Here is a 7,993-nt window from a genome sequence, read left to right on the forward strand (position 1 = left end):
CTGAAGTCGGACGCTTAACCGACTGCGCCACCCAGGCGCCCCTATTTATTTATTTATTTTTCAACGTTTATTTATTTTTGGGACAGAGAGAAACAGAGCATGAACAGGGGAGGGGCAGAGAGAGAGGGAGACACAGAATCAGAAACAGGCTCCAGGCTCTGAGCCATCAGCCCAGAGCCTGACGCGGGGCTCAAACTCACGGACCGCGAGATCGTGACCTGGCTGAAGTCGGACGCTTAACCGACTGCGCCACCCAGGCGCCCCTATTTATTTATTTATTTTTCAACGTTTATTTATTTTTGGGACAGAGAGAAACAGAGCATGAACGGGGGAGGGGCAGAGAGAGAGGGAGACACAGAATCAGAAACAGGCTCCAGGCTCTGAGCCATCAGCCCAGAGCCCGGCGCGGGGCTCGAACTCACGGACCGCGAGATCGTGACCTGGCTGAAGTCGGACGCTTAACCGACTGCGCCACCCAGGCGCCCCGATGCAATGTTTTTTTAATGAATGCAAAAAAATCCACGATGAACAAAATATAAAAAGTTTTAAATCACATCAAGACATCCGTGTCTTGTCTAACGATGGCAAATCCTTCGCACATGGGGCAAGTGCAGAACCAGCTCTTTGTTTTTCCCTTGCACAGTTGAGACAGGTTGCAGTCTTTAGTAAGACTTTACTCAAGGTTCAGGGTTATAGAAAGTCATTTCAATGCAATGGACAACAGTTTTCTTTTAGCTCGCAATGGATCCTGCGGCTGCCAGAGCCCCTCGGACAAGAGTCACCCTTGTTGGATGTCTTGACCCAACGTGCATGGAGACAGGGAGTCTCATTCTCTGCTAGAGTACCCTTGAGCTGGTCTCCTGACGTTAGCATCCCATCCTACCAGCAGAAAACCCACACAACGGAGCCAGACTCCATCCACTTCCCCGCTGAGTCTTCCTCTAGATGGGTTCACATCCCAAGCCAATCTGACCCTGAATTATCAGTTTCCATTCCCTCCTGTAGAATGCACTTCTTCCTGGGATAATTAACGTGAGAATATCCCTGGCCTACAGGGCTTTAGATTTGTCATAGGGCCTCTGTAGGGATTTAACGTCAGAACACATGAGTACAACATCAGAACGTGTCTCCAAATATGGATGATTCTGTTTTAACAGCTCTGCAAACAGCAGTTCAGCAGCATAGTCTGGGCTGAATTCCATCTGGGCTGTTACTTCCCTCTTTGTGCGAGATGAAGACGGGGCTTCCCAGGGTTTTCACCAACATCACGTCTCAGCTCCTGATCACTGGCGAACAATTTCTCAAATGACAGAAGCAACAACACACACGCGTCCGTAAAAACGAGTAGCAAATCATAGGCGTGTGCAGTTAAATTCAAGCAGAGAAATGTGATACACTGTCTACAAGTGCCCCCCTGTCTTAATTCCTCCCCCCACCACCCCCTCTCTTTCAATTATATTACACAGACCCTTCTACATCTTTAGGCGTTCCTTTTTGGTTTACGGTATCTGCTTAATCTACCCCTAGCCAAATAATCCCTTCTGGCGGTTTCCCCAGAATGGAGGCCTCGGTATATATTTAGATCTTCACTTCCTGCAATGTGTCTGCCAGTGTGATTAAGGTTTTGAAATACCACATTTTAGTTAGAGCACCACGTTACAATTACTTTGTTCTCAGGGAGCCTGGGTGTCTCAGCTGGTTGAGCGTCCAACTCTTGATTTTGGTCAGGTCACGATCCCAGGGTCATGGGATTGAGCCCCGCATCAAACCCCATGTTGTGAGCATGGAGCCTGCTTAAGATTCTCTCTCTCTCTCTCTCTCTCTCTCTCTCTCTCCTTTCTCTCTCTCCCTCTCTAAAAAAACCCAAAAAACAAAAACCAAAAATAAACCCACAATTACTTTGTTCTCTCTTCTGGCAGATCAGCATCAGTCACTAATAAAGATGTCAAGATTTTGCTGGTCCTAAAAACAAGGACATATCTATAAATGTTTGTTTTTAAAGTTGATTGTATTTAGTTTAAAGAATACTCCTTTATTCCTTGATTATTCTTTGAAAAAAAAAATTTAATGTTTATTTTTAAAAGAGAGAGAAAGAGAGACAGAGCATGGTGGGGGGCAGGGTGGGGGGAGGTAGAGAGAAGGGGAGACACAGAATCCAAAGCAGGCTCCAGGCTCTGAGCTGTCAGCACAGAGCCCAAGGCGGGGCTTGAACTCACAGACTATGAGATCATGACCTGAGCTGAAGTTGGACGCTTAACTGACTGAGCCACACAGGGGCCGCTATTCCTTGATTGTTCTTTAATAATGAATCTTTTATTAATTAAGAAATTATTTAACACTTAATCATTTATTACTGATTTATTATTTATTCTTTTTTCCCGCTAATAAATTATTTCCTTTATTAAATTACGATAATAGTGAAGGGGAGCAGAATATACCATCCCAAAATATGCCACTTTGGCGTGATGGTTATTACAAATTAAAGTTACTTGAGAAATTGTCAGTGCAAGGACACTCTGACAATCCTTTGTCCCCCTGAGAGCAGGAAGTAGATCTCCCGTCTGAAAGGTACCCACCCGCCCTCCCTGTACCAGGAAGGTAGAATTCATTCTTATCAGCAGAGGTAGACTTTAGGACTGAGAAGTCTGTGTAAGCAAACTTTGTTACTTCCTCACTAATTTACTACTCCAAACCCAAATCCCTTTGTGTTGTCAATTCTTCATGCATTTATTGGGGTTTTGTGTGTGTGTGTGTATCTAAAAGAATATCAACTTCCTGCTGTGGTCACTTTTTTAGTCCCATATTTTTCTGGGGCTCTCACATGTATGAAAATTACATCTGGCTTTTTTCCTGTTAAGCTGTCTTACTTCAATTTAATGATTAGGCCATCCAAAGAACCTCGAAAGGAAGAAAGGAAAAATTTTCCTTCCCTACAATATCATGTGTTGGTATTTTTAAACTCCTGACTTGGCCAAATGAAATGTCTGAAGCCATGTGTCATCCACCTGGGATTACTGGTTTGTGGGTTTGTTCACCTTGTTTGCTGTGGGTTTGGCTATGTCTCCCCACCCATTCATATGCTGACCACTAGTCCTTCAAAATAAGGAGGATAGAATGTAGTCCTTCAAAATTTTAGTCTTTCAAAATAATACCTTTAAGGAGGTAGTTAAGTTAAACCGAGGTTATTAAAATGAAACCTGACCCAATATGACTGGTGTCCTTATGAGAGATTAGGACACAGACATGCAGACATATAAAGGGAAGACTGTGCGGAGACACAGACAAGATGGCCATCCATCTGCCAAGAAGAGAGAGTCCTCAGAAGAACCCAACTCTGCTGACACACTGATCTTGGACTTCCAGCCTCCAGAACTGTAAATTAAGTTTTTATGATACGAGAAGGTAGGACTCATTAGGCAGAGAAGGAAGGGTTAGGACCTGAGGTCCCTGGGTGGGAAAAAACACACACTTGGGAACAAGACTGGGAAGGTCTGACCACAGCAAACCCCCTCCCGTGTAAGGTTCCTCTGAAGACTGTAACAGACTCCACCTACTCCCCTCAGGTTTTCCTCAGGAATTGACAAAAGACCTAAGCATGGCCATACTTTTCATACCATGAAAACAAGCCAGTCAGGAATGGACAACCCAGTACCTAAGCTATCAAGCCAACAAGGGTAGAACCTGAGAAGCAACAAGGGGGAAGGGAAGGGAAGGCCAACAAGAACCTTCTAAAACAAGGACCCTCCCCTATAGGCCTCAGGCGTTCACTTTCCAACGTCCCCTCTCTGTAAGGAGAACTTTCCTACTATTCCTTTCTAATCTTATATTCTAATAAGCTTTTGCCTGCTGCTCATTTTGTGTCCACCTCTTCATTCTTTGAAGCGGTGAGACAACGAATCCTTGGTATTGTGGTAAAAAAAATCCTGCAACATTTCTGTTGTTGATACCACCCAATCTGTGGTACTTTATTAACGCAGCCCTAGCAAAATGAGATATTATTGTTTGTATTGTTTTTGTAATTTTATCCTACCATGAAATGTCGAGGAAATTCCCAGAAAGATCACTGGGAAATTCTGGATTAAGAAAATAGTTCACCTGACTTCGGCTCAGGTCATGATCTCACAGTTCGTGGGTTCGAGCCCGCGTGAGGCTCTGTGCTGACAGCTCAGAGCCAAGAGCCTGCTTCGGATTTTGTGTCTCCCTCTCTCTCTGCCCCTCCCCTGCTCACGATCCGTGTGTCTCTGTCTCTTAAAAATAAATCAACATTAAAAAAAAAAAATACTTAAACACAGTTCCAACAGACAAATTGGCAACTGTCTGGCTATGAATACTAAACCCAAACTTGAAAAACGAGATTCATTTGGACCAAATTTGCTTTACAAGGACGATTTTCTTTCTAGATTTTATTCTGTGAACAGGAATCATCATTTCCTCTCATCTCTTTCCCATTCTCCACTTCACCTTTGTCATTATGACTGTCCCTCTTCCTTGGATTTTTCTCTCCTCCTCCGTGTGATTAAGTTACTTCAGAGATCTTTTCTAGGAACAAACTGTGTGTTCCTAGTATAATAGGAAAAGATAGGATTCAGTAGGCACAGAGGGAAAGATTTGGACCCGAGTTCCCTGGGTGGGAAAAAGCACACATTTGGGAACAACGCTGGGAGGGCCTGACAACAGCAAACCCCCTCTGGTGTAAGTTGCCTCTTAAGAATGTAACAGACCCCACAAACTCCCCCTCAGGTTTCCCTCAGGAATGTGACAAAAGACCTAACTAAAAATAAGTAGTTGACCGTAAAACGTGTGACCCGCAAGGAACGATATGGCCACCCTTCGTGCAATGAAAATGAGCCAATCAGGAATGGACAGCTCAGCACTTAGAGTTATCCGGTCGATAAGGGTAAAACCTGAGAAGGAACAAGAGGGAAGGGAAGGTGGGGGGAGGGGGCAACCAGAACCTTATAAAACAAAGGCCCTTGCCTATAGTCCATGGGCATTCACGTTTGAATGTCCCCGCTCAGCAAAGAGAGCTTTCATACTATTCTTACTTTCTAATCTTACTCAATGACACTTTTTCTTGCTGTTTATTTTACTCTGTGTCCAGCTCTTTATTCTCTGAAACAGCAAGACAACGAATCCCGGGTATTGAGGTAAAAAAATCTGACAATACTAGGAATCCCTTTCAAGGTCCACATGTTAGAGTAGGCGGTTTAGGTTCTGCGAGGATCCCTGGAGGCCAGCAAAGGGGAAGTCACAGCCAGCTATGGGGAAAGTCACAGGCCTGTCCTGGTGGCACTCCACAGGAAGCCAATCCCACCAGAGGGGCCTAAGATAGCGCCTGCCATGACAGGAAATCCCTGACCAAATAAGGAAGAACAGGCAGGAAACTCTGTTTCCAAGAAATCTCCACCTCGTGTTGAAAGGACGGGCCTACGCCAGCCGACTCCATCTTGTTCTGTGTCCTTCACCTTGACCACACCTCCTCCCCTTGAGTAAACCCTCCCTCACCTGCCTAACAGGACTCGGACCCTTCCCCAGGACCCTTCCCCAGCCAATCGGCTGAGGCCATAGCCATTACCTCACCAACTGCCCCCAGGCCCCAATAAAACCTTTGTCCTTTTGAAACTCGCTCTCTTTCCCTGGTATCTCACCGCTGCGTCGGTGTAGGTAGGGGATTGAGCTCGAGCTAGCTCGAATAAAGGCTCTTTGCTTTTGCATCGGACTCGGCTCCCTAGTGGTCTTTGGGGATCACGAATTCTGGGCATAACAGTGTAATGAATAGTTCACCTCCTAGCTAACTGTTAGAAGATAAAAACCCAAACCCCGGGGCGCACAGCTCGAGGGCTCTCTCAAGCTCACCCAGTCTCTTATCTCTCTTATCTCCAGAGTATACTTTTGCTTTCTTAAGCTTTCCTGTTTGTGTTGCTTATTTGCTGTGCTGTCTGTCCTGAATTCTTTCCCTTTTTTTTTAAATTTTTTTTTAACGTTTATTTATTTTTGAGAGAGAGACACACACAGAGTGCAAGCGGGGGAGAACCAGAGAGAGAGAGGGAGACACAGAATCCGAAGCAGGCTCCAGGCTCTGAGCTGTCAGCACAGAGCCTGACGCGGGGCTCAAACGCATGAACTGTGACATCATGACCTGAGCCAAAGTGCGTTAAACCGGTTAAACTGACTGAGCCATCCAGGCGCGCCTGGAATTCTTTCTTTTGACAGAATTCAAAAGAATTCTTCAAAAGAATTCTTTCTTTTGACTCCAAGAACCTTCCACAACATTTTTTGGGCTGAGCAGAGTCAAGGCCCTGGGGCCTAGAGTCTCCCTAGTTCACCAACAATACGCTTGTAATCAAGTCCTAGTCAAGGACATGAAAACCCTAGTCACCTCTGTGGCTTTCAATCCATCTCATTGTTTCAGTGCCTGTTTTGTTTTTTTTTTAATAATAATTTATTATTTATTTATTTATTATTTTTATTTATTTTATTTTTATTTAATGATTTATTTTTATTAATCTTACCCACGGACCGCTAGATCATGAGCTGAAGTCAGATGCTTAACCAACTAAGCCACCCAGGCGCCCCTCAGTGCCTGTTTTTAGAATACCTATGAGGGATTTAAGACACTGATTTTCTCCCATCTCTGCATCTGAGGACGGAGTGCCTTCCACATAAATCCCTGCCCCAGGCCTTCCCCTGAGGGCTATGACTTTACCAACAGAGGACTTCAGCAGACAAAGCTGTGGATGACAAGGAAGGGCCACACCATCCCGACTTTCTCCAGCAGAATTCCACATACATGCTGCGCTCCCCGATGGTCATTATTACTGATTCATAAGATTTAAAACAGGAAAAGCAATTCTTAGTTGATGTGTTCAGTTCTGGCTTTAGTACCAATGACATCTCACAGTCTTACCTTGAATTTCCTTCAGCTTTGCAAAAACCATTGTCTTCACTGGGGTGGAGTGAATTGAATCTTTTTTTTTTTTCTTTTCCAAATTGAATCTTAAGCAGGTTCAGTTTCCTACTTTTGGACAGAAAGAAAACAATAACCCCAAACTTTTAAAAACCACACACACACCCAAGAATAGCTATTCTTGTAAACAAGGCAAGATGCAACTTATTGTTGTCTTAATTGGAAAAACCACCTTTCACATCAAGCATGACAACAGGAAATGGTCTAAAATGAGAATCTCCTTGAAAATCAAGGTCCCGTAAAGGCAGGTTTCGTCACGGAAAACATTCGTGTGACCTCAGCTCCCGCACTTTCCACTTGCGAATATCACAATATGCTCTGTGGGGAGTGTTAATGGATACATCTGTTTGCCTCCCTGCACAGCTGAATCGTGTCTGAAAACAGACATGTTTTTCCCATTTCAGAAAAATACCCAGTGAATGCTCGCTGATGAACGGTGGTGAGTTATGTAAGTTCCTTTACCTTGCCACTTAACACTGACACTGAGAGATGCAGGTGCCCCCAAACAGCTGCTGGAACTTAAGGACCTATTACTTACTTTGGAGCCATGAAGGGCCCAGGCAGTCATTTTTATCCCGAACTTCTGTTGATTTTCAGACACTCGGAATCATTACCACTCCTTTTAATGAACAAGGCTGTGCTGGCTTCTGACTTCCTTGGTTATCTGTCCTGTGGTCCTGCAGGGGAGGGAGACACTATCCCAGACCATTGCCAGAAATACAGCCTTAAGGGGTCCATTTCCTTCTTTCTAAAGAGCATAGAAGCCGCAGTAAAGGGTGTAACCTGCTACCTCAATGCTTCTCTGCTTCGGTGGCAAAGATTTACCTGCTCGGTCATCACAAAGAGAAGCCGGTTCAGCAGCTTCCGAACTCATTACAGCTTTGCTCCTTATTTGCTGACTCAGGTAAGATCAGACCAATGCGTCCCAAGAACTGAATTCTGATGTTTTGCCCCTCTCCCCATCCTCATTTTAGCAAATTTACCAAAATATACGCCTCCTCTTGGTTCAGTCACATTATTAGGTTT

General features: G+C 44.5%; 1 long non-coding RNA gene across 2 annotated transcripts; it reads right to left on the reverse strand.

Annotated features, from left to right (window-relative positions):
• Nucleotides 1–841: 841 nt before the first annotated feature.
• Nucleotides 842–7,643, reverse strand: LOC123379890. 2 transcript variants are annotated; one of them, XR_006584905.1, is made up of 4 exons: nucleotides 7,506–7,643; nucleotides 6,908–7,018; nucleotides 6,707–6,818; nucleotides 842–1,300 (listed from the first exon to the last, which is right to left on the reverse strand). It is a non-coding gene; the product is annotated as an uncharacterized LOC123379890 (long non-coding RNA). The 2 variants fall into 2 exon arrangements; XR_006584904.1 differs by having other exon boundaries at nucleotides 6,707–7,018.
• Nucleotides 7,644–7,993: the final 350 nt, after the last annotated feature.

The sequence above is a fragment of the Felis catus genome, chromosome C2 (genome assembly GCF_018350175.1).
Source record: "Felis catus isolate Fca126 chromosome C2, F.catus_Fca126_mat1.0, whole genome shotgun sequence".
In the NCBI taxonomy this organism is placed as follows: Eukaryota; Metazoa; Chordata; class Mammalia; order Carnivora; family Felidae; genus Felis; species Felis catus.